At 45.5% G+C, this 25879-nt stretch overlaps 1 pseudogene; it reads right to left on the reverse strand.

Annotated features, from left to right (window-relative positions):
* Positions 1-4504: 4504 nt before the first annotated feature.
* LOC134912406 (5S ribosomal RNA) lies at positions 4505-4623 on the reverse strand (annotated as a pseudogene).
* Positions 4624-25879: the final 21256 nt, after the last annotated feature.

Here is a 25879-nt window from a genome sequence, read left to right on the forward strand (position 1 = left end):
CACCCGCTGGCGGTGATGCAGGGCAGTCTGGAGCGACTGCTGATGCTGACATCTGGTCCGGACTGAAGGACCAGACAACGATTACGGACATGTCGTCTACTGTCACTGCATATGATTCTCTCCCCATTGAAAGAATGGTGGAGGATTATATGAGTGACCGCATCCAAGTAGGCATGTCAGACAGTCCGTACTTATACTGGCAGGAAAAAGAGGCAATTTGGAGGCCCTTGCACAAACTGGCTTTATTCTACCTAAGTTGCCCTCCCACAAGTGTGTACTCCGAAAGAGTGTTTAGTGCCGCCACTCACCTTGTCAGCAATCGGCGTACGAGGTTACATCCAGAAAATGTGGAGAAGATGATGTTCATTAAAATGAATTATAATCAATTCCTCCGTGGAGACATTCACCAGCAGCAATTGCCTCCACAAAGTACACAGGGAGCTGAGATGGTGGATTCCAGTGGGGACGAATTGATAATCTGTGAGGAGGGGGATGTACACGGTGATATATCGGAGGATGATGATGAGGTGGACATCTTGCCTCTGTAGAGCCAGTTTGTGCAAGGAGAGATTAATTGCTTCTTTTTTGGTGGGGGTCCAAACCAACCCGTCATTTCAGTCACAGTCGTGTGGCAGACCCTGTCACTGAAATGATGGGTTGGTTAAAGTGTGCATGTCCTGTTTATACAACATAAGGGTGGGTGGGAGGGCCCAAGGACAATTCCATCTTGCACCTCTTTTTTCTTTCATTTTTCTTTGCGTCATGTGCTGTTTGGGGGGTGTTTTTTGGAAGGGCCATCCTGCGTGACACTGCAGTGCCACTCCTAGATGGGCCAGGTGTTTGTGTCAGCCACTAGGGTTGCTTAGCTTACTCACACAGCTACCTCATTGCGCCTCTTTTTTCTTTGCGTCATGTGCTGTTTGGGGAGTGTTTTTTGGAAGGGCCATCCTGCGTGACACTGCAGTGCCACTCCTAGATGGGCCAGGTGTTTGTGTCGGCCACTAGGGTCGCTTAGCTTACTCACACAGCTACCTCATTGCGCCTCTTTTTTTCTTTGCGTCATGTGCTGTTTGGGGAGTGTTTTTTGGAAGGGCCATCCTGCGTGACACTGCAGTGCCACTCCTAGATGGGCCAGGTGTTTGTGTCGGCCACTTGGGTCGCTTAGCTTAGCCATCCAGCGACCTCGGTGCAAATTTTTAGGACTAAAAATAATATTGTGAGGTGTGGGGTGTTCAGAATAGACTGAAAATGAGTGGAAATTATGGTTATTGAGGTTAATAATACTTTGGGATCAAAATGACCCCCAAATTCTATGATTTAAGCTGTTTTTTAGGGTTTTTTTGAAAAAAACACCCGAATCCAAAACACACCCGAATCCGACAAAAAAAATTTGGTGAGGTTTTGCCAAAACGCGTTCGAACCCAAAACACGGCCGCGGAACCGAACCCAAAACCAAAACACAAAACCCGAAAAATTTCCGGTGCTCATCACTAGTAACTACATTCTAAATTAATATTATTGTCAGCAGTGCTTAAAGTGGCCCTAGAGAGGTGGTGGAACTCACCCCCCCCTCCCCAGCACCTATTAGGTAAAGAGAATGCATGCCCCGCGGGAGCATGTCACAAAAAGGGGTGTGGTCTTAAATAGGGGGCGTGGCCTCAAAAAATAAAGGGCTGTGGTCACGCAATAGTATCCCCACTTCAAATTACGCTGCACGGTAGCACAGTCTAGTTTACATTACACCACATAGTGGTGTCCCTTATTAATGTTATGACACACATTAGTGCCCCTTATACACAATACCCACAAAAGTAGTGCCACTAATACACATCATGCCCATGGCAGTAGTGCCCCTTATTCAATGCCAACAGCAGCAGTGTCCAGTATTCAATGCCCCACTGTAGTGGTAGTGCCCTTTATGCAATGCCCACATTGGTAGTGCCCCTTATGATGAGCCCATAGTAGTGGTGCCCCTTATGCCCCCAGGAGTAATGCCCCTTCTGCAGTGCCCCCTATGCAATGCCCCTATTAGTAGTGCCCCCAGTAGTAATGCCCCCTGTAGTAGTGCCCTCGGTAGTAATGCCCCCTGTAGTAGTGCCCCAGTAGTAATGCCCCCTATAGTAGAGCCCCCAGTGATAATGCCCCCTGTAGTATTGCCCCCATTAGTAGTGCCCACAGTAGTAATGCCCCCTGTAGTACTGCCCCCAGTAGTAATGCCCCCTGTAGTAGTGGCCCATGTAGTATTGCCCCCATTAGTAGTGCCACCATTAGTAGTGCACCAGTAGTAATGCCCCTAGTAGTAATGCCCCCTGTAGTAATTCCCCCTGTAGTAGGGCCCCCTGTAGTTTTGCCCCCAGGTGTAGTGCCCACAATGGTAGTGCCCCTTAAACACACAAAAAAACCACAATACTTACCTGCTCCAGTGTCCGACCATTGCTGTCCATCTGGCCCCCTGCTCCTCAGAACTATAGGAGAGACGTCATGATGTCTCTCTCATAGTGCACACTCGGGAGTGAACTCCTGCCTCCAGCTGCTGCTGCGGGTAAGGAGTCGGGCGCTCGCTGGTAACAAAATCTCAGCGGGCGCCCAGCATCTTCCTGCATGCCATGCTGACAATCAAGGGTTAGGTGGGCCAGAGGAGGCGGAACTAGTCTCCAAATGTTACTGACAGAACGCAGATCCACCCCGTTTTGGCTCTCTTTAACCCTTGTTTGTCAGTATCTTTGATGCTGTGCAACCACACTGTACAATACCTACATGTCTACCCAATAAAAAAGATAAATGAACGCTACAGCAACATACAGTATATGGATTCAGAGGTGGATATGGCGGTGATGTCAGATGCAAGTGGCCCATGTTTTTAGCCTGCGCATGCATCCGAACCGCACTGTGCATGTATTTCGAAGGTTACCACTGGGGGACGCTGACTGAATTTAGTGGCAGAGATAGACAATTTCGACCGGCGTTCTTGGGGTGAAACAGGGAGGTGGCTAGCCAAAGGCGAGTGTGTCACTGCCAACGACTGTGACTAAAGACCAGTTGCACTGGCACCAGGAGCTACGTTTCGACAGACATTCTGCGCCTTCATAGTGTTGGTGCAATGTTTGCTGATGCAACTGATGCGCGACCAATGGTGTGTCTTTTTACGCAAAGTGTCAGATTAGCAATGGAGCCATTGGACATCTCAGTAGGAAGCCCATTGCTTGCGTCATTAGCTTAAAGTCACAGTCATGCTCTGTGCAAATATGCAGTTGTGGCTGAATTGGGTTCTAAAAGAGAAGGTAACATGATGATGATCACTGCAATACACTAGGACAATGTGGGTCATTCCGACCCGATCGCACGCTGCAGTTTTTCGCAGCCATGCGATCAGGTCCAGAATGCACATGCGCTGCGGCCGCAATGTGCAGGTGCGTCGCTGCCCGGCGACGGGGAATGCCAGGCAGCGAATGTTCTAACAAAGATTTCGATCGCAGCGGCGATCGCAAGGTAACTGACAGCAGGAAGGCGTTCCGGGGTGGCAACTGACCGCTTTCTGTTAGTGGAGAGGAAAATGCAGGCGTGTCCAGGCATTTGCAGGGCGGGTGTCTGATGTCAATTCTGGGACCTGACAGACTGAAGTGATCACAGTGGCTGCGTAAGTTCAGAGCTACTCAGAAACTGCACAAGCATTCGCACACTTGCACAGCTAAAATACACGCCCCCATAGGTGGCGATTATCTGATCGCATGGGCTGCAAAAAGTTGCAGCGTGCGATCAACTCGGAATGACCCCCAATATTATAGAACTGAGATGAATAGCAGTGAAGAATTTGTTTTATCTTATTTGTTGTCTCTGCTCAGGGACTTTCCCTGCACTTAGTGATTTCATAACTTGCATGATTTTCTGACGTTACAACTGTTAGAGTTATAGTGATGAAGTCCCTTCACTACCTGAAGTCAAATAAATATGATCTGTTTTTGGAAATGAGACTTACAATGGGAGGAAAAAGAAGGCTCTTATGTGGGCGCACTCTTACAAAGAAGTTGATACAATGTGTAAATTAGAAAATGCTTAAAACATAACTTTTACTGATAATATTAAATCAAAATTACTCATCCCTGAGAACCGTGAAAAAATAATAAAGATTTGTGGGAAATGTTAAAATGTTCTGGTCTCTTTATTACAAAGAGTGTTCGGAAAGGTTGTAGACACTGGATTGACATACCCCCATTTCCCCTGACCAGTACAGGGTTTCTGTATTGATGGGACCGGGGGGTGGTCAAAAACAGAATTTTATGGAAAAGTCAAATAACTTAACTTAAATTAGGTAGAATGGTAATCATTGGTCACCACGCTATGGATTGAATACTGGAATTAAGTACAAATACTATTTTAATAGACAGAATTAGAGGCATCAAACTGCAATCAAGAATATGGACACAGTAATGGAGAAATACCAGATAGAATTAGTGGTGATACTGCTGTTGGTGTCTCATATCACATGAAAAGGAAATTAATTCCTGCTCTACAACACCAGGTATTCGCAGGCAGTCTCCTCTCCTGATACTGACCCGGCCCAACGCTGTTTAGCTTCCAAGATCGGACGAGTTCGGGCGCTGGCAGCGTGGTATGGTTGTAGAGATTTATGTGTACACCAATGAGAGTGCACCTATATAAGAAATTGAGGAGTATGAGTTTAGGAAAAGATACAGGAGAGAAAAATGACTGAATAAAAAGGGGTGAAAATACGTGGATCTGCTTTCCACGTTAGACACGGTTCAGAGATTCCCACAAATGTGGTACAATGCTCCGAGAATCGTGGGTGAGAGTCCACGAAAATGAGTGAATAGAGAAATATAGGATAGGAAGTTTCCTCAAAGAAGGGACTGATCTGACGAGCTGATTGCTTCAACAAGGTAATAGGGCGGCTCGACGGCCACAAAAAATTATTATCACAAGGGACTGAAAGTCCTATTGGTATAGGGAAGGACTCCCTGGCGTCTCACCCTTTATTCTAGTGTAACTGAAAAATATGTTATATCTCACGAGGAGAATATTATTCAGAAGGAGGCATATCACCATGTATGATAACAAAATATAGTTATAAATAACAGAATTCAAACTGTGAACAGGTTCTCACAGCATCAGGGAGAGCATGCCTTAAACACCATGAGTAGATATAGAATATTTGAGATACGCAACAGTATAGTGCCTATAAATTGGTGCCTATAAACGGTTGAAGGGTGTACAACAATCAGACAATGAGTATAAACCAAAAATGTTTGTCGCAATATAAATGTGGGGAAGATGCAGAAAGAATTGCCTGTGTTAGAAATAGAATCATCTATCTATAATGATTTTGATGCCATGTTATCTACCGATAATTCTGAGAAATATATATGGTATAGGGAATAATGCTCTGTTTAAAAAGAGATTTTGGCCCATATTAGAGAGAAGCCCCTATACACACAAATCACAATGATATATGATGGATACAAATAGGGTTAAATAATTTCCTTAATTAAAGTGTTGCTATTTGTGGAACATGACCACAAGATAGAGGGGGCTTACGAATCTCCAATCTCTCCAGAGAGCCAGGTGAGCAGGTCAAATTTTCCTCAGGTACAGAGATGGTGCCATTAGAGGACTGTGTGAGCGGACCACCCCCCGCAGAAAACGCGTTTCACCCGTAGGGCTTGTTCACTTCCGGGTTCCGTTTTTGGAAATGTCAATTGATCTTTTTTGACCCAACCAAAAGCCACCATGGTTCAATATATGCACATAAGTATAGACATTTCCCCTCTCTGTAATTTGAATGATGCTTTAATATAAACACTTTGAAGAAGCCTAATTCTTTGAAGTCATATTTATTTGATTTAGGCCACATCTTTTATTCAGAATGTCTTCAATTTTCCTCTTTGAGTTCAATAACTACATATGGCAGTCACATAATTAAAAGCCACATGTTACAACTAAGTTATGGAGTAATTTGCTGACTTGTCACAAATAAAGAAATGTATTTTGTGAACAGTTCTTAATAAAACAAAATTAGGACCCTTCCACATCCACGAAACAACTTGTTCAAAAGTTAGTTGCCAAATGTGGTCACGAGTGGCAGTATCTAGGGGTCTGGGAGCCCCTAGCAAAGTGAAGCAACTGGCGCCCCCCTTTTTTCTAAACAATGAAAGTATTTGCACTCAAAAGTTACTACACACTCATAGCGGTTACCTAGTAATACAGTATAAATACATTACAACACATAAAATATTATAACTGCAGGCAGCTTCTAATAGTTATGCCAACATTTATCTAATATGCTTTACATGCAAAATCCTTGCATATATTATTTGACTGATACTGTATGTTCAAGTAATTAACATAAATTCATCATTTTGCTAAAATTAGCCAATAGGTACTTTGAAAAACAAAGGGTCTGATGGGCAGTGATGAGATGACAGTGCAGAATATAAGGGTCCCTGTTATTAATTATTAGGTTTTAAACCAGATCATTTTGATTTCCTATCGCTGATCATTGGGGCAATGAGTAATTAAGGTTCACCCAGATCTATTAAAAAATATATGCAGAGACAGGGGCTTAGATAGGAGCCCATCCCTGCGATGAATAAAAGCAAAGTAGTTGCTAATGCAATTACATTACTCTCTGGTTTGGGGGCCAGCTGCACTACTGTGCATACTGTTAGTAGCTATCAGACCACACAAGTGGCAGTTGGTAGGAAGAGATCTCTCCTGGTAAATGTTCTGATGTGTAGCCCATAGGCGTAATCTACTGGAGACACAATATAGCAGTCCCCATAGAAAGCTATGGGGGCTGCTATTGTGATGGGAAATGGGGGCATGAGGTCATGAGGTCATAACAACAGATATCCCTTACATACACCTTGGGAATACTTACATTTTGTGTCCACTTTCACAAGATTTCCCGCAAAATTTCTATAATAAATATGCCCCTGAGACACCTGACCTCAAACCCTGCACCCAGAGTACACTTACTTTGTGACGGAAAGTGGATCACCCCTCCTCCATGGTACCGTCTTCCCGGTGACATCATCTGGAAGATGGCGCTGTGATGTGAGAGTCTTTGCTCCCTTGGGCGCATGTACCATCTTCTGGAGTATAACTGGGAATATGGAGCCGCAGAGGAGGGACCTGCATGTTATTACAGGTTAAGATGTAGGGCCGGGGGGAAATTGATCTGAGGAGGGGATCCACTGCACACGGGCACCCTTGAGCATTAATAAGCCCCCAAGGTAGTCCTTTTTTGGTTTTGATGTACTATGGGGGGGGGGGGTTCCTATGAGAAGCAAAGCAAACCACACCAACCAGTATAATAAAACACTGGATAGAGTGGCTTAGCTGAAAAAAATAATAGCTTTCATTACTAACACAGCAGGTATATCCCACTGGTGATATATGTACTGTATATAATGAGAGTCACAACTCAGCATACAAACTTTACCTCATGATCAAAAAAAATTCTTTACAGGAAGATTGTTTTATTTTGTGTAATCTTTTGTTATCAGCCTAGATTTAGCTTAATTCCTTTGCATACAGTTATTCCAAATATTGTTATTAGCTCTGATTCCCTAGGAAGTGTAACTGCAGTATGTTTCTTACCTGTAATTTCCAGGCTGAAACTTTTTTATTTTTAACATCTGTCAGTTCTGCAGAGGAGGCAATGTCTCATCACCCGCGGGTGGCTCAGGCTGACCGGCTGCCACAAGTTCTCCAGGACGGTCCAGGACAGGTCACAGTCTCACCCTGCCTCCTGATTGCAGAAAGCTCTCAGGCTTAGATTCTCAGGGGGTCATTCCGACCTGATCGCATGCTGCCGTTTTTCGCAGCGCAGCGATCAGGTCACTACTGCGTTTGCACCGCAATGCGCAGGCGCGTCTTTCGGGTACAAAGCGGATCGTTGCTGAGCAATGGGTTTAACGAATCTATTAGCACAGCCGATTACAAGAAAATTGACAGGAAGAAGGCATTTATGGGTGGCAACTATCCGTCTTCTGGGAGTGTTTGGAAAAACGTAGGCGTGTCAAAGCGTTTGCAGGACGGGTGTCTGACGTCAATTCCGGAACCGGACAGGCTGAATTGATCACAAGGGCTGAGTAAGTTCAGACCTACTCAGAAACTGCACAAAATGTTTTTGCAGAGCTCGGCTGCACAGGCGTTCACACACTTGCAAAGCGAATGTACACTCCCCTTTAGGCAGCGACTATCTGATCTCAGCGCAGCAAAAAGTAGCTAGCAATCAACTCGGAATGACCCCCTCAGTCCTCTCTTATACGCAGGACCAATGACTGTAGCATGGAACTAACTTAGACGGACTGGCAGCAGTATCTGGAGGCAGCATCTTTACTCATACACCTCATGGAGCCACACATGCGAACTAGACTCATCACCTCCAACACAGACACGCCACTGCTGCAGAACAGTATTTTCTGATGAAGTTAGAGCGTCACAGGCGAGGATGAGGCTATAGAGACACGGGAGGGACGGGCCCAGGATGCAAAAACATGAGTGTGCCATGTACCAAGATTCTACACTTCCCTTCATGTATAGCTCCAGGGCAGCCATCAGGAAGGTCTGTAAGGGGTCCAGACTGCTCAGAGGGCCCACAGCAACCTGCTTTTTAATGACAATTTTTTTTAAATTGTATTAAAACTTATATTGCTGCTGCTATACTGCCACCACTCAGTTCCAGGAGGAATTGTGGAGAGATCTCAGTTGCATGTAATGCCACTGAACCGCTTACTTACAATTCCTATGCCCCGAGGTATTGTATAGCCTCTAACAATTTTGGTCACATTTCAATATTATGATGTCAGTAAAAATGCTAATAAAGTGAGTGAGTGAGTGAGTGAGTGAGGAGTGAGTGAGTGAGTGAGTGAGTGAGTGAGGCAGAGACAAATGAATCTACAACAGATATATATTTTTTTTAGTGATGTGCACCGGAAATTTTTCGGGTTTTGTGTTTTGGTTTTGGATTCGGTTCCGCGGCCGTGTTTTGGATTCGGACGCGTTTTGGCAAAACCTCCCTGAAATTTTTTTGTCGGATTCGGGTGTGTTTTGGATTCGGATGTTTTTTTACAAAAACCCCTCAAAAACTGCTTAAATCATAGAACTTGGGGGTTATTTTGATCCCATAGCAACCCATAGTCAGGGCCGTTTCTTGGGGCAGGCGAGCAGTACAACCGCACTGGGCGCCCGCCGCAGCACTAACTGTGGCTCCCTGCTTCCCCCTCCTATTTCTCCCTGAGTAACCCGCTCGGGGGGGGGAGTTTCACGGAATGACGCGGTTGCGTCGTTAGGTCACGACGCAACCCCGTCACTTCGCGAAACTCCCCCCCGAGCGGAGTACAGAGGGGTATCCAAGTTAGGAAGAGGTAAAGGCCGGCGCGAGGAGCGACTGGTGAGGTGGGCCGAAGAGCGGTAATCGCCTCTGTAAGTATTCTCTCTCTCTCTCAATGTGTAAAATGGGGACACCTGCCTTAATGTGTGAAATGGGGACTCTTGCCTGCTGTAGTGTGGGGATTTAATGTATTAAGGGCATTGCGGTGTGTGGCATAATATTGTGCAGCGGGCATTACTGTGTGGGGATTAATATTGTAGAATTTTTGTTTTTCCTGTGGTGGTCGTGATCTGTTGGAGCAGGGTCAAAAACTGGCCATGCCCATTTAAACGAGGCCACACCCATTTAGATAAGGCCACACCCCCTTGCCGGGTGCGCGCACAAGTTTTTGTTTTTTTTATCTAGGTATGTGTGTGGGGGGGCACATTTTTTTATGTCATGGGGGGCGCATTTTTAAATCTCGCACTGGGAGCCAAATTGGCTAGAAACAGCCCTGCCCATAGTATTATTTTGATCCCATAGTATTATTAACCTCAATAACCATAATTTCCATTCATTTCCAGTCTATTCTGAACACCTCACACCTCACAATATTATTTTTAGTCGTAAAATTTGCACCAGGGTCGCTGGATGACTAAGCTAAGCGACCCAAGTGTCCGACACAAACACCTGGCCCATCTAGGAGTGGCACTGCAGTGTCAGACAGGATGGCACTTCAAAAATAGTCCCCAAACAGCACATGATGCAAAGAAAAAAAGAGGTGCACCAAGGTCGCTGGATGGCTAAGCTAAGTGACCCAAGTGGCCGACACAAACACCTGGCCCATCTAGGAGTGGCACTGCAGTGTCAGACAGGATGGCACGTCAAAAAAATAGTCCCCAAACAGCACATGATGCAAAGATAAATTAAAGAAAAAAGAGGTGCAAGACGGAATTGTCCTTGGGCCCTCCTACCCACCCTTATGTTGTATAAACAGGACGTGCACACTTTAACAAACCCATTATTTCAGCGACAGGGTCTGCCACACGACTGTGACTGAAATGACTGGTTGGTTTGGCAGGGCCGTAACTAGTGGGGGGGCTAAGGTGTCACGTGCTCCGGGCGCCGCAATGAGGGGGGCAAAAAACTTCAACCAGTACCCCCTCCGCAGCGATCCCCTCCAGCAGACAGCAGCAGCACTGAGGAGGGCGGCATTGACGATATATGCACTGTACCAATGGCGGCGTCCATAAATCTAATAAGCCGCAGTAGCCGCCCCCGCACACACCAGCTGCTGACTGCCCGTAACTGCAGACTTGTGTGAGCAGCACAGCAGCAGTGCTTGACGCCCGCCCACTTCCTCCAGCATGGTGGCCGCTCCCACCCCTGGGATCAGCCACCAATGTGCTTCTAATGTTCCTCCTGAGGCTCCGCCCCTCCTCTCTGAGCAGTGCGGCTGCCGGGAGGGCCTGTGGGGAAAGGTGGACGAGCACTGTCGGAAGAAGGCTAGCAGGACCACGGCTAGCAGGGGCTCATCAGTTCAGCAGTGTATCTATGTCACCACAACCCCCCTCACCCTAGTCACCAGTGTATGTCTCCAGCCCCTCCAACACAAGCGTATATGTCCCACCAGGCCCCAGTGTATATTGACCTGACTCAGGTTAGCAGTGTCTGAACTGACTTCACGTGTGGTTGGAGAACCTTGAACAACGTTGAAATCATTCTCCACTGCACTTGAGTCAGGTGCATTCCCCCTCCTTTGCCTATATCGTACGCACATGTACAGTATAGGCTTGAATGGCCTTTTGCTGCTCCTCCATCCTCTGAAGCATATAGAGGGTTGAATTCCACCTCGTTACCACCTCTTGCTTAAGATGATGGCGGGGCAGGTTCAGGAGTGTTTGCTGGTGCTCCAGTCTTCGGCACGCGGAGGCTAAATGCCGAAAGTGGCCCGCAATTCTTCGGGCCACCGACAGCATCTCTTGCACGCCCCTGTCGTTTTAAAAAAAATTCACCAAATTCAATGTATGTGCAAAACATAGGACGTGTTGGAATTTGCCCACATGTAATGCACGCACAATATTGGTGGCATTGTCTGATGTCACAAATCCCCAGGAGAGTCCAATTGGGGTAAGCCGTTCTGCGATGATGTTCCTCAGTTTCCGTAAGAGGTTGTCAGCTGTGTGCCTCTTATGGAAAGCGGTGATACAAAGCGTAGCCTGCCTAGGAACGAGTTGGCATTTGCGAGATGCTGCTACTGGTGCCGCCGCAGCTGTTCTTGCTGCGGGAGGCAATACATCTACCCAGTGGGCTGTCACAGTCATATAGTCCTGAGTCTGCCCTGCTCCACTTGTCCACTTGTCCACATGTCCGTGGTTAAGTGGACATTGGGTACAACTGTATTTTTTAGGACACTGGTGACTCTTTTTCTGAGGTCTGTGTACATTCTCGGTATCGCCTGCCTAGAGAAGTGGAACCTAGATGGTATTTGGTACCGGGGACACACTAACTCAATAAATTCTCTAATTCCCTGTGAATTAACGGTGGATACCGGACACACGTTTGACACCACCCAGGCTGCCAAGGCCTGAGTCATCTGCTTTGCAGCAGGATGACTGCTGTGATATTTAATCTTCCTCGCAAAGGACTGTTGGACAGTCAATTGCTTACTGGAAGTAGTACAAGTGGTCTTCCGACTTCCCCTCTGGGATGACGATCGACTCCCAGCAGCAACAACAGCAGCGCCAGCAGCAGTAGGCGTTACACTGAAGGATGCATCGGAGGAATCCCAGGCAGGAGAGGACTCGTCAGACTTGACAGTGACATGGCCTGCAGGACTATTGGCTTTTCTGTCTAAGGAGGAAATTGACACTGAGGGAGTTGGTGGTGTGGTTTGCAAGAGCTTAGGTACAAGAGGAAAGGATTTAGTTGTCAGTGGACTGCTTCCGCTGTCGCCCAAAGTTTTTGAACTTGTCAATGACTTCTGATGAATGCACTCGTGACGTATATGGGAGGATGTTCCTAGTTGGTTAATGTCCTTACCCCTACTTATTACAGCTTGACAAAGGCAACACACGGCTTGACACCTGTTGTCAGCATTTCTGTTAAAATAATTCCACACCGAAGAGGTGATTTTTTTTTGTAATTTGACCAGGCATGTCAATGGCCATATTCGTCCCATGGTCAACAGGTGTCTCCCCGGGTGCCTGACTTAAACAAACCAACTCACCATCAGAATCCTCCTTGTCAATTTCCTCCTCAGCGCCAGCAACACCCATATCCTCATCCTGGTGTACTTCAACAGTGACATCTTCAATTTGACTATCAGGAACTGGACTGCGGGTTACTCCTTCCAGCACTTGCAGGGGGCGTGCAAATGGTGGAAGGCGCCACCTCTTCCCGTCCAGTGTTGGGAAGCGCAGGCATCGCAACCGACACAATTGGACTCTCCATGGGGATTTGTGATTTAGAAGAACGCACAGTTTTTTTGCTGTGCTTTTGCCAGCTTAAGTCTTTTCATTTTTCTAGCGAGAGGATGAGTGCTTCCATCCTCATGTGAATCAGAACCACTAGCCATGAACATAGGCCAGGGCCTCAGCCATTCCTTGCCATGTCGTAAATGGCATATTGGCAAGTTTACGCTTCTCATCAGATGCTTTTAATTTTGATTTTTGGGTCATTTTACTGAACTTTTGTTTTTTTTTATTTTACATGCTCTCTACTATGACATTGGGCATCGACCTTGGCAGACGACGTTGATGGCATTTCATCGTCTCGGCCATGACTAGTGGCAGCAGCTTCTGCACGAGGTGGAAGTGGATGTTGATCTTTCCCTATTTTACCCTCCACATTTTTCTTCTCCATTTTTTAATGTGTGGAATTATATGCCAGTAATATATCAATAGCAATGGTCTACTGTACCGTACTGCTATATATATATATATATATATATATTGGTGGTCAGCAAAATTCTGCACTGTCCTCCTACTATATACTGCGCACAACTAAAATGCAGCACAGGTATGGATGGATATTATACTCGACGACACAGAGGTAGAGCAGTGGACTACTGTACCGTACTGCTATATATATACTGGTGGTCACAGCAAAAATTCTGCACTGTCCTCCTACTATATACTACGCACAACTAAAATGCAGCACAGGTATGGATGGATAGTATACTTGACGACACAGAGGTAGAGCAGTGGACTACTGTACCGTACTGCTATATATATACTGGTGGTCACAGCAAAATTCTGCACTGTCCTCCTACTATATACTGCACACAACAAAAATGCAGCACAGGTATGGATAGATAGTATACTTGACGACACAGAGGTAAAGCAGTGGACTACTGTACCGTACTGCTATATATACTGGTGGCCACAGCAAAATTCTGCACTGTCCTCCTACTATATACTACAATGCAGCACAGATATGGAGCGTTTTTCAGGCAGAGAACGTAGATATTTTCAGCACACTGAGCACATATATTTGCAAGCACACTGAGCACAGATATTTGTAGCATACTGAGCACAGATATTTGCAGCACACTGAACACAGAAACTGAGAGAACGCAGCCACGTTCTCTCGCTATCATCTCCAAAGCACGAGTGAAAATGGCGGCGATGCGCGGCTCCTTATATAGAATACGAATCTCGCGAAAATACGAAAGTGGGATGATGACGTTCGGGCGCGCTCTGGTTAACCGAGCAAGGCGGGAAGATCCGGGTCTGTCTCGGAACCGTGTAAAATGGGTGAAGTTCGGGGGGGTTTGGATCTCGAGGAACCGAACCCGCTCATCACTAATTTTTTTATAAGTGACCTAACATTTGAGTTTCAGCTGGGGACAGAAGCTAAGGAAATTCCTAAAGTTAGAAGGCCCCCAGGTCCCCGACGTTCTCTTAAAATGTCCATTCCACAGCAGTGTGGGTGTGCCTATGTGCACATGTGGTAATTGTTGAACTGATATTTTGCCTTGCCCTTGCCTTTTTCTAAATTGTGTTTTCAGTTTGTGTTTATTTGAGTACCAACATACAAATTCAGCCTAAATTTTAAAGAACAGAGACGTCAAAAACTCTTGTTTCACCTTTGTGTACACTACAAACCCCAACATTATTATTATTATTATTATTATTATTATTATCTACATCTACTTGTATGCAGAGCCAGCCCTAATCAATATGATGCCCTAGGCAAGATTTTGACTGGTGCCCCCTAGCACCGCTGCTAGTTCCGCCTCTGATCCTGCACCCCTTTCCCATCATCATCACCCCTCAGTCATAGCAGTCCTCATTTTGTTGCTCCTACCCCCTATATTTTAAATCAGAACAATGCGCACGTTTGGCGTGCAGCCCAAAAAGGGGCGTGTTCTTGCTGGGAAGGGCATTGCCACACAATATTACCCCCAATTCAAATTACGCCACACTGTAGTGCAACTTTATTCACATTATATCATGCAATAGTGTCCCTTCTCCACATTACATCACACAGTAGTACCACTTTAACTTATATACATTACTAATCACAGTAGTGTCCCTTATTCACATTACATCACACTGAATTGATCTTTATTTACATTACACCTCACCCATAGCAGTCCTTATTTTGGTGTTTGTACCCCCTATATTTTAAATAGGAACAGTTCGCACATTTGGCACACAGCCCAAAAATTGGTGTGTTTTTGCTGGCACGGGGCATGGCCACACAATAGTAACCCTAATTCCAATTACGCCACACAGTACTGCAACTTTATTCACATTTGATCATGCGATAGTGTCCATAATTCATATTACATCCCACAGCAGTATTACTTTACCTAATAAACATTACTCCTCACAGTAGAGCCCCTTATTCACCTTACATCACACTGAATTGATCTTTATTTACATTACACCACACCTTTTGCTCTATATTCACATTAGGCCTCACAATAATGCCTTTTCTATACATTATGCCTTTATACACATAATACCACACAATAATGCCCCTTACACATATGACACACATTATTAATGTCCTTATAAACATAATGCACTTTACACATTATGCAACCTTTATTAATGTCCTTATACACATAATAACACACATAATGCCTCTTACACATATGTTGCACATTTTTAATGCATTTATACACGACACACATAATGCCCCTTACATATATGCTGAAAACTATTGCACAACCAACCCACATGCACACAGCACTCACACGGCCACTAGCACTGTGACCTCTGCCTCTGCTTGGATACAGATATGTCCTCATATATCTTGCCTCAATGTGCCATGCAGCTCCTATCCAGCTCTGCTAATATTGGGCGCCTTTTTGTGCAGAAAATGCATCTTATGTGACTAGGACACACAAGCAGCCTCTGCTGCTTAAAATAATAGTTAGCATGAGTATATTCTGTGTGTGTCTGTGGCTGTATCTGCATATGAAATGCTATGTTACAGTGATTTCCAGAAATACACTGTAACGTAGCATTTCGTATGCAGATAAAGCCGCTGTCACACACAGAATATAGGCATGCCGCATATCATTTTAATCTGCAGAATCTGCTTGTGCCCCATGGCATTCCAAATGCCCTATGCCTTTGCCTAGTTTGCCTATGCCTAGGCCCAGCTCTGCTTGTATGGGACAGTTTTCAGCTCAAAGATATGGTGTCAAATGTTATACATAAAATGAGTAATACTGTAAAACTATTTTTCACCAATATACTAGCATTCAAAAGCTTGGATCTTCTCAATAAAGCCCCTTTCATATTGAGCCTCTTACTCGGGATATTCACTAGGGCAGCTCAGGTCCTGGTTGGTGTGGCTGGGTCAACCTGGGTTGTGTTACCTGGGAATGCGATCCTGGTTGCAAGCGGGGGTCGAACCTGGCACTGACCCGGGTAGCCTGTGGTATAAACGGTGCAACATCTAACCCAGGTCATGCTAAATGTTTGCAGAGAGACAGATTACTGGTACTTGGAGATGATATCATCTCCAAGCACCAGCAATGAGACAACTCAACCCACGTCCAGCCTGCAGTGTGTACATGGTTTCAAGCAGCTGTGAAACCATGTTCAATAACCCAGGTTGGATGTTGCACTGAAAGCGGTATCAGAGTATAATTCATGGCCACCAAGACTTTGGTTAGTAAAGAGTGTTGGGAGATGTGGCTGATGAAGGTGGCAGACTTTGTCACCTTGGGGAAATGGTTCACTGTATACAGAGGCACAGTCCCAGGTAATTTCTACCTGCTACCAGGGGTGTAGCGAGGGTGGCTCCGGTGGAGCGCAAGCTCCGGGCGCCCAAAATGTTAGAGCGCGCGCTATTATTTTCATTGAGGCATTGGTGGATTATCAAAATGGAAGGGGGGCACATTTAGGGCATTATTTTCATTGAGGCATTGAGAGATTATCATATCTGGGAGGGTCGGTTTTGGGGTATTATTTTCATTCAGAGATTGGGGGTGTTATCAGGTCTCTGGTGGGGTCACATTTGGGGCTTTATTTTCATTGAGTAAATAGGGGATTGTGAGGTAAGGTCAGTCGGGGCATATAAAGTGTTTTTAATATATTTGAAATAAACAAGTAAATAGTTAAATATAGCTATTCCATAGAGGCTCTACCATGGTGTAATGTATTGAAAAATATAGTGTAGCGTGTATAAGGAGCTCCACTGTCTGGCGTAATGTGTATAAGGGGCTCTACTGTGTATTATAACGTGTATAAGTGGTACTACTGTGTGGTGAAATGTGAATAATGGACACTACTGTGCGGCGTAATGTGAATTGGTACTAATCTGTGGCCATGCACCTTCCCAATGAAGCAATTATTTATTATTACCAGTTATTTATATAGCGCACACATATTATGCAGCAGTTTAGAGAGAAGATTTTGCCATTCCATCTCTGCCCCATGGGATGTTAATTTTTGTTAGCATCCAATTAACCTACCAGTATATTTTTGTATTGTGGGAGGGAACTGGAGTACCCAGTGGAAACCCACACAAGCATGGGGAGAATATACAAATTCCGCACAGATAGGGCTATGTTGGGAATCTAACCCATGACCTCAGTGCTGTGACCATTACATCATCCAAACTACCAAGCCCCTATATTGTTGTTGCAAGTCTTCGGCACGCACTGATCCTATTTTAAACATGGGGGGTACTCAAATAAAACTTTCCCCCTGAGCTCCACAAGGTATACAACTGGCCCTGTCACCAATTTAGGATTTTTAAATATTGTTTCTTTTCAAATGTAACATGCCACCACATGTTGACTAGGCCCCCAATTCAGTACAGGGGAGGGAGGAGCCAAAAAATACCCTTGCTCCGGGCACCATGGCACCTAGCTAGTAGCTACACCTCTGCCTGCTACATCCTCCCCAATAATGGCATCCTTGGTAGCATTAAATTGGGAACACTGTATCCCCGTTGACATCACACTGTTATATTTGTCAAAGGGCAGCAGGTGGCATTTTAAAAGCATATTTGCTCTGGTGTTACTGAATACTGGATATATGCGTGTACAGGAAACCACAGCCATGAACAATGCTGGTGTTACATTGATTTTAGGAATATATTTAGACTAGATCTCATTGATCACACAACAAAAATAAATTCAGTTGATCACTATACATACTAGTGCATGTATTGAGAGAATAAATAAATAATCACATTATTGTAAAACATATTGAATCCCTATAAAAAAAAGCAGCCAATCTATTAAGGAAAAGTGCATTTTTGTTCTAATTTAATATAATCCTTAAAGTGGAAGAAAACTTTGACTTGTTTTTTTTTTTAATTGCTAAAGAAAAACCATGAGTGTAATTGCATGCAGATGTGCTAAGTAAATTAGATATTGTAATTCTGTTAAGTCTGCAGCACAATTTTCAGCCCCCAGCTTTTCCTAATCATGTGGCTTTGTACCGTACCTCGAAACAATAGATTCGGCTTTCTATGCTGGGTTAATATTGTTGCTGCAAACTCATCTTATCTGTAGTTCATATACTGTAGTATAACTATATAATACCCCTTTTATATAAAAAATGCAGGGACTTACCCAGGAATACGGTCCCGGGATCATGCAGGGACATTCCCGGGTTGGGCCACGTTTACACCAGCATTTGGAGCCGGGACGTACCGGGTGGGCACCATTCATACTGAACCCGGCACTGCCCTGCATTTTGTTATTAGAAATGGCCTTTTTTAGGCCCACAAAGATGAGGTCATTAGAGAGAGGGAGGGAGAGAGGAAGGGAGGGCAATCATGGCCGACGGAGTACCACTGTGTATACCTGTGTTCCTGATTGTTTGGGCTTTACTGCTGTTTGACCCAGCAAGTGAGAGTCTGATGCAGCTTCTGACTCTGTGCTCTATAGTGCAGAGTTATACTTGGAGGAGGAGAGCTTTATTTTTGGCAGAGAGGGCCAGGACTCAGCACCAGTATTTGTGCAGGAGGAGAACTGTGATTTCGCAGACCCTGGCTTCTGTTATGCAAATGAGTACTGTGACTGAGTGAAGAATGTGGGCCAGAGACCGCCCTCATGGTGATGTTTTCATGGAGACTGTGGAGGCTTTTCAAGATGAGCAGTGGATGACCCACTTTTGCATGTCGCGAGCTACGTTCCAATACCTACTGGACCTACTCACCCCAGCACTTAGTATGCTGGCCACCAACTACCGGGCACCCATCCAGCCAAGGAGGAGACTGGTGATTGCGCTGTGGTGGTATGCTATGCCAGGAGAATACCGCACAATCTCCTGTTTGTTCGGTGTTGGGATCTACACCAGGTGACGAAGGCTATACTGGATACCATATATAAAAGGTTTATCTGCTTACCGCAAGGGCAGCACCTAGGCTTTGTGTGGCGTGGGTACCCTCAGTGTGCCGGTGCCATCGATGGGACCCATATCCCCATCATTGCCCCCATGACAACCCGGCGGATTATTATAACCGCAAGGGATGGCATTCCATTGTCTTACAGGTTGTGGCTGATCATAAATACTGGTAAGCAAATTTGTTTTTGTTTTTAAAAATGCAGTGTACCTTTCATTGTTCTAAAAATTGTTCAAAAGTTTCTTTTAGCTTCACTGATGTATATATTGGCTGGCCTGGGCGAGCACATGACGCTCGTGTTCTTGCCATCTCCGATTTGTACTAGATTGCGGTGGACAAGCAGGGCAGATGGCTTTTTCCCAGAGAGGTAAAAAAAAATAATATATATATATATATACATATATATATATATATATATATATATATATATATTTATCCCCCCCCCCCCCCAAAATGTTTCTTTAAATGGTTTGCAGATTTCCCTTTTGGTTGTCAGTTGTGATGGAATATGTGTTGCCTATAGTGTAGATTGCTGTCACCTGCTTCACCCCCATACCTGTTTCAGCAATCAAGTGATACTCATACTCTTGTATTTCTTTACAGAAATCGAAGACTGTAGATGGGGTGTACATTAGAGATGAGCGGATTCGGTTTTACTCGGTTTTACTCGGTTCTCAAAACCGAATCTTATTGGCTCACGGATGTCACGTGTTTTGTAGAGATGAGCGCCTGAAATTTTTCGGGTTTTGTGTTTTGGTTTTGGGTTCGGTTCCGCGGCCGTGTTTTGGGTTCGAACGCGTTTTGGCAAAACCTCACCGAATTTTTTTTGTCGGATTCGGGTGTGTTTTGGATTCGGGTGTTTTTTTCAAAAAACACTAAAAAACAGCTTAAATCATAGAATTTGGGGGTCATTTTGATCCCAAAGTATTATTAACCTCAAAAACCATAATTTACACTCATTTTCAGTCTATTCTGAATACCTCACACCTCACAATATTATTTTTAGTCCTAAAATTTGCACCGAGGTCGCTGTGTGAGTAAGATAAGCGACCCTAGTGGCCGACACAAACACCGGGCCCATCTAGGAGTGGCACTGCAGTGTCACGCAGGATGTCCCTTCCAAAAAACCCTCCCCAAACAGCACATGACGCAAAGAAAAAAAGAGGCGCAATGAGGTAGCTGTGTGAGTAAGATTAGCGACCCTAGTGGCCGACACAAACACCGGGCCCATCTAGGAGTGGCACTGCAGTGTCACGCAGGATGGCCCTTCCAAAAAACCCTCCCCAAACAGCACATGACGCAAAGAAAAAAAGAGGCGCAATGAGGTAGCTGTGTGAGTAAGATTAGCGACCCTAGTGGCCGACACAAACACCGGGCCCATCTAGGAGTGGCACTGCAGTGTCACGCAGGATGTCCCTTCCAAAAAACCCTCCCCAAACAGCACATGACGCAAAGAAAAAAAGAGGCGCAATGAGGTAGCTGTGTGAGTAAGATTAGCGACCCTAGTGGCCGACACAAACACCGGGCCCATCTAGGAGTGGCACTGCAGTGTCACGCAGGATGTCCCTTCCAAAAAACCCTCCCCAAACAGCACATGACGCAAAGAAAAAAAGAGGCGCAATGAGGTAGCTGACTGTGTGAGTAAGATTAGCGACCCTAGTGGCCGACACAAACACCGGGCCCATCTAGGAGTGGCACTGCAGTGTCACGCAGGATGTCCCTTCCAAAAAACCCTCCCCAATCAGCACATGATGCAAAGAAAAAGAAAAGAAAAAAGAGGTGCAAGATGGAATTGTCCTTGGGCCCTCCCACCCACCCTTATGTTGTATAAACAAAACAGGACATGCACACTTTAACCAACCCATCATTTCAGTGACAGGGTCTGCCACACGACTGTGACTGATATGACGGGTTGGTTTGGACCCCCCCCAAAAAAGAAGCAATTAATCTCTCCTTGCACAAACTGGCTCTACAGAGGCAAGATGTCCACCTCATCTTCACCCTCCGATATATCACCGTGTACATCCCCCTCCTCACAGATTATCAATTCGTCCCCACTGGAATCCACCATCTCAGCTCCCTGTGTACTTTGTGGAGGCAATTGCTGCTGGTCAATGTCTCCGCGGAGGAATTGATTATAATTCATTTTAATGAACATCATCTTCTCCACATTTTCTGGATGTAACCTCGTACGCCGATTGCTGACAAGGTGAGCGGCGGCACTAAACACTCTTTCGGAGTACACACTTGTGGGAGGGCAACTTAGGTAGAATAAAGCCAGTTTGTGCAAGGGCCTCCAAATTGCCTCTTTTTCCTGCCAGTATAAGTACGGACTGTGTGACGTGCCTACTTGGATGCGGTCACTCATATAATCCTCCACCATTCTATCAATGTTGAGAGAATCATATGCAGTGACAGTAGACGACATGTCCGTAATCGTTGTCAGGTCCTTCAGTCCGGACCAGATGTCAGCATCAGCAGTCGCTCCAGACTGCCCTGCATCACCGCCAGCGAGTGGGCTCGGAATTCTGAGCCTTTTCCTCGCACCCCCAGTTGCGGGAGAATGTGAAGGAGGAGATGTTGACAGGTCGCGTTCCGCTTGACTTGACAATTTTGTCACCAGCAGGTCTTTCAACCCCAGCAGACTTGTGTCTGCCGGAAAGAGAGATCCAAGGTAGGCTTTAAATCTAGGATCGAGCACGGTGGCCAAAATGTAGTGCTCTGATTTCAACAGATTGACCTCCCGTGAATCCTTGTTAAGCGAATTAAGGGCTGCATCCACAAGTCCCACATGCCTAGCGGAATCGCTCCCTTTTAGCTCCTTCTTCAATGCCTCCAGCTTCTTCTGCAAAAGCCTGATGAGGGGAATGACCTGACTCAGGCTGGCAGTGTCTGAACTGACTTCACGTGTGGCAAGTTCAAAGGGCATCAGAACCTTGCACAACGTTGAAATCATTCTCCACTGCACTTGAGACAGGTGCATTCCACCTCCTATATCGTGCTCAATTGTATAGGCTTGAATGGCCTTTTGCTGCTCCTCCAACCTCTGAAGCATATAGAGGGTTGAATTCCACCTCGTTACCACTTCTTGCTTCAGATGATGGCAGGGCAGGTTCAGTAGTTTTTGGTGGTGCTCCAGTCTTCTGTACGTGGTGCCTGTACGCCGAAAGTGTCCCGCAATTCTTCTGGCCACCGACAGCATCTCTTGCACGCCCCTGTCGTTTTTTAAAAAATTCTGCACCACCAAATTCAAGGTATGTGCAAAACATGGGACGTGCTGGAATTTGCCCATATTTAATGCACACACAATATTGCTGGCGTTGTCCGATGCCACAAATCCACAGGAGAGTCCAATTGGGGTAAGCCATTCCGCGATGATCTTCCTCAGTTGCCGTAAGAGGTTTTCAGCTGTGTGCGTATTCTGGAAAGCGGTGATACAAAGCGTAGCCTGCCTAGGAAAGAGTTGGCGTTTGCGAGATGCTGCTACTGGTGCCGCCGCTGCTGTTCTTGCGGCGGGAGTCCATACATCTACCCAGTGGGCTGTCACAGTCATATAGTCCTGACCCTGCCCTGCTCCACTTGTCCACATGTCCGTGGTTAAGTGGACATTGGGTACAACTGCATTTTTTAGGACACTGGTGAGTCTTTTTCTGACGTCCGTGTACATTCTCGGTATCGCCTGCCTAGAGAAGTGGAACCTAGATGGTATTTGGTAACGGGGGCACACTGCCTCAATAAATTGTCTAGTTCCCTGTGAACTAACGGCGGATACCGGACGCACGTCTAACACCAACATAGTTGTCAAGGCCTCAGTTATCCGCTTTGCAGTAGGATGACTGCTGTGATATTTCATCTTCCTCGCAAAGGACTGTTGAACAGTCAATTGCTTACTGGAAGTAGTACAAGTGGGCTTACGACTTCCCCTCTGGGATGACCATCGACTCCCAGTGGCAACAACAGCAGCGCCAGCAGCAGTAGGCGTTACACGCAAGGATGCATCGGAGGAATCCCAGGCAGGAGAGGACTCGTCAGAATTGCCAGTGACATGGCCTGCAGGACTATTGGCATTCCTGGGGAAGGAGGAAATTGACACTGAGGGAGTTGGTGGGGTGGTTTGCGTGAGCTTGGTTACAAGAGGAAGGGATTTACTGGTCAGTGGACTGCTTCCGCTGTCACCCAAAGTTTTTGAACTTGTCACTGACTTATTATGAATGCGCTGCAGGTGACGTATAAGGGAGGATGTTCCGAGGTGGTTAACGTCCTTACCCCTACTTATTACAGCTTGACAAAGGGAACACACGGCTTGACACCTGTTGTCCGCATTTCTGGTGAAATACCTCCACACCGAAGAGCTGATTTTTTTGGTATTTTCACCTGGCATGTCAACGGCCATATTCCCCCCACGGACAACAGGTGTCTCCCCGGGTGCCTGACTTAAACAAACCACCTCACCATCAGAATCCTCCTGGTCAATTTCCTCCCCAGCGCCAGCAACACCCATATCCTCCTCATCCTGGTGTACTTCAACACTGACATCTTCAATCTGACTATCAGGAACTGGACTGCGGGTGCTCCTTCCAGCACTTGCAGGGGGCGTGCAAATGGTGGAAGGCGCATGCTCTTCACGTCCAGTGTTGGGAAGGTCAGGCATCGCAACCGACACAATTGGACTCTCCTTGTGGATTTGGGATTTCGAAGAATGCACAGTTCTTTGCTGTGCTGCTTTTGCCAGCTTGAGTCTTTTCATTTTTCTAGCGAGAGGCTGAGTGCTTCCATCCTCATGTGAAGCTGAACCACTAGCCATGAACATAGGCCAGGGCCTCAGCCGTTCCTTGCCACTCCGTGTGGTAAATGGCATATTGGCAAGTTTACGCTTCTCCTCCGACAATTTTATTTTAGGTTTTGGAGTCCTTTTTTTTCTGATATTTGGTGTTTTGGATTTGACATGCTCTGTACTATGACATTGGGCATCGGCCTTGGCAGACGACGTTGCTGGCATTTCATCGTCTCGGCCATGACTAGTGGCAGCAGCTTCAGCACGAGGTGGAAGTGGATCTTGATCTTTCCCTAATTTTGGAACCTCAACATTTTTGTTCTCCATATTTTAATAGGCACAACTAAAAGGCACCTCAGGTAAACAATGGAGATGGATACTAGTATACAATTATGGACTGCCTGCCGACTGCAGACACAGAGGTAGCCACAGCCGTGAACTACCGTACTGTACTGTGTCTGCAGCTAATATAGACTGGTTGATAAAGAGAAGATGTCTATGTAACTATGTATGTATAAAGAAGACTGATAAAAAATCCACGGTTAGGTGGTATACAATTATGGACGGACTGCCTGCCGAGTGCAGACACAGAGGTAGCCACAGCCGTGAACTACCGTACTGTACTGTGTCTGCAGCTAATATAGACTGGTTGATAAAGAGAAGATGTCTATGTAACTATGTATGTATAAAGAAGAATGAAAAAAAACCACGGTTAGGTGGTATACAATTATGGACGGACTGCCTGCCGAGTGCAGACACAGAGGTAGCCACAGCCGTGAACTACCGTACTGTACTGTGTCTGCAGCTAATATAGACTGGTTGATAAAGAGAAGATGTCTATGTAACTATGTATGTATAAAGAAGAATGAAAAAAATCCACGGTTAGGTGGTATTACAATTATGGACGGACTGCCTGCCGAGTGCAGAGACACAGAGGTAGCCACAGCCGTGAACTACCGTACTGTGTCTGCTGCGACTGGATGATAAATGATATAAAAAATATATATATATCACTACTGCAGCCGGACAGGTATATATTATATATTATATAATGACGGACCTGCTGGACACTGTCTGTCAGCAGAATGAGTTTTATTTTTATAGAATAAAAAAAAAAAAAACACACAAGTGAAGTCACACGACGAGTGTTTAACTTTTTCAGGCAATCACAATATAAGTATACTACTAACTATACTGGTGGTCAGTGTGGTCAGGTCACTGGTCAGTCACACTGGCAGTGGCACTCCTGCAGCAAAAGTGTGCACTGTTTAATTTTAATATAATATGTACTCCTGGCTCCTGCTATAACCTATAACTGGCACTGCAGTAGTGCTCCCCAGTCTCCCCCACAATTATAAGCTGTGTGAGCTGAGCAGTCAGACAGATATATAATATATATAGATGATGCAGCACACTGGCCTGAGCCTGAGCAGTGCACACAGATATGGTATGTGACTGACTGAGTCACTGTGTGTATCGCTTTTTTCAGGCAGAGAACGGATATATTAAATAAACTGCACTGTGTGTCTGGTGGTCACTCACTATATAATATATTATGTACTCCTGGCTCCTGCTATAACCTATAACTGGCACTGCAGTAGTGCTCCCCAGTCTCCCCCACAATTATAAGCTGTGTGAGCTGAGCAGTCAGACAGATATATATAATATTATATATAGATAATAGATGATGCAGCACACTGGCCTGAGCCTGAGCAGTGCACACAGATATGGTATGTGACTGACTGAGTCACTGTGTGTATCGCTTTTTTCAGGCAGAGAACGGATATATTAAATAAACTGCACTGTGTGTCTGGTGGTCACTCACTATATAATATATTATGTACTCCTGGCTCCTGCTATAACCTATAACTGGCACTGCAGTAGTGCTCCCCAGTCTCCCCCACAATTATAAGCTGTGTGAGCTGAGCAGTCAGACAGATATATAT

This window comes from Pseudophryne corroboree, chromosome 4, assembly GCF_028390025.1.
Source record: "Pseudophryne corroboree isolate aPseCor3 chromosome 4, aPseCor3.hap2, whole genome shotgun sequence".
In the NCBI taxonomy this organism is placed as follows: domain Eukaryota; kingdom Metazoa; phylum Chordata; class Amphibia; order Anura; family Myobatrachidae; genus Pseudophryne; species Pseudophryne corroboree.